The 1,774-nt window shown below is 45.9% G+C and overlaps 1 pseudogene; it reads right to left on the reverse strand.

Annotated features, from left to right (window-relative positions):
- Positions 1-246: 246 nt before the first annotated feature.
- LOC127196834 (NADH dehydrogenase [ubiquinone] iron-sulfur protein 6, mitochondrial-like) lies at positions 247-600 on the reverse strand (annotated as a pseudogene).
- Between the last annotated feature and the right edge of the window lie 1,174 nt (positions 601-1,774).

Raw genomic sequence — 1,774 nt, forward strand, 5'->3', positions numbered from 1 at the left:
CCAACTCAGACTGTCAGATTGGCAGCAAGCACCCTTACCTCCTGAGCCGTCTTGGTGACTCATTCCTGCTATTTGCAGGTCAGATCCTATTCCAGTATTCATGCATGATACATCTGAAAATCATCACTTTTCCATTTTTTTTTTTGTGTGGCAGCATCCTTTATTCATAAGAAGGGACACCATCACACCAAAACATCTAGCGTGGAGATGTGCCACAGGTGTCAGAGGACCAGGACACAGCCCACACTAGTGATGGTGCTGCTTGGCAGGCCATAATAGCCACACGACTCTGTTTTTGTTTCTTTGTCCAAGTTTATGTACGCCTTGGGGTGGCCCAGGGTACCACCCCCTCCATCGCAGGATATGGTCCTGTAGTCTCTACCTCGTTCACGGGCTGTTCTGCTATGAAATCAATAGCAATGTTCTCATTCACTTCTTCCTGACGATCTACAAACCGAATCCTCCTGTAGTCTTTTTCATCATAAACCTGGCCGGTGTGCGTGACCTTCTGCTCAGACAGCAACACTCACACCTCGAAACCCTGCACAGCCCTGAGGAGGGGAGAGCCAGTAGCCAGCGGAAGGTCAGCACCGCTGCCATCTTGCCGGTGTCACTTTTCCCTTTGTGGGCAATTGTAATTTTCTTCCTTGGCTATCATTGCTGGGATGAAAGATTTATTTTGGTTCATACTTCAAGGGAGATAGTCCGGCATGACAGCAATAGCACAGCAGCAGAAATGGGAGGCAGCTGGTTGCATCACCTCTGGCGTCAAGAAGCAGGAAGAAGCTGGGCATAGCAGCTCGCACCGTTAATCCTGGCACGTGGGAGGCAGAGGCAGGCGAATCTGAGTTCGAGGCCAGCCTGGTCTGTAGAATGAGTTCCAGGATAGCCAAAGCTATGCAAAGACACCCTTTCTCGGCAAAGACACCCTTTCTCAATGCCCCCCCACCCAACACACAAACCCCCCCCAAAACAAACAAAACAAAAAGGTTAAGTTCCAAACCCCAACTCTTGCAATGGCTTTGCTAATGTTTAGGGTGGTTACCCCATCTATCCAGAAGACCCCTCACAGACAATACCAGAGGTTTATGGTGACTCTAAGTTGCATCAAATAAACGATTGCAATAGGCCATACAGCTGTTGTGACCAGTGCTACAGCTAATGCTACGCATCAGGACAGGCATCATTTTGACATTAAGATTTCATTTGATTTTGGTATAGATGCCAAAGTAAATCTATTGGATTATACTATACTTCTATTTAGAGATTTTATGGTTTTTTTTTTTTTTTTGAGGAACTACCATGTCACTTTTCAAAATTAATGTTCTACCAACTCCTTGTATTGCCAACATAAGTCACCTAACCCAGATGAAACCTTCACAGTACTCCTAGCAAATGCTTCCTTTCTTTGCTTCCCGATAGAATGTCCATACAGTGAGATCAAACAGGAAGGGAAAGCCCCCAGATAGCCTTAAATATAAAGTAACAAAATGCCTTGTCTGTAAGGATAATCTAACCTTCCTCGGGTATTTTTTTTATAGTATATGAGGGGCAAACATACACTGCGAGAGTCATCGTTGGGGGCTCTGCAGTTCAGAACACTGACTGCTTTTCCGGAGGACTGGAGTTCAGTTTTTAGCACTTACATTGCCAGTTCCCAATGGCCTGGAACTGCAGTTCCTGGAGATCTGATGCTCTCTTCTGCCCTCCCCAGGCATCAGCACATATGGGCAATGTGCTCGTACACACACATGACTGTAAAAACAAAATATGA

This window comes from Acomys russatus, chromosome 13 (assembly GCF_903995435.1).
Source record: "Acomys russatus chromosome 13, mAcoRus1.1, whole genome shotgun sequence".
NCBI classification, from domain to species: domain Eukaryota; kingdom Metazoa; phylum Chordata; class Mammalia; order Rodentia; family Muridae; genus Acomys; species Acomys russatus.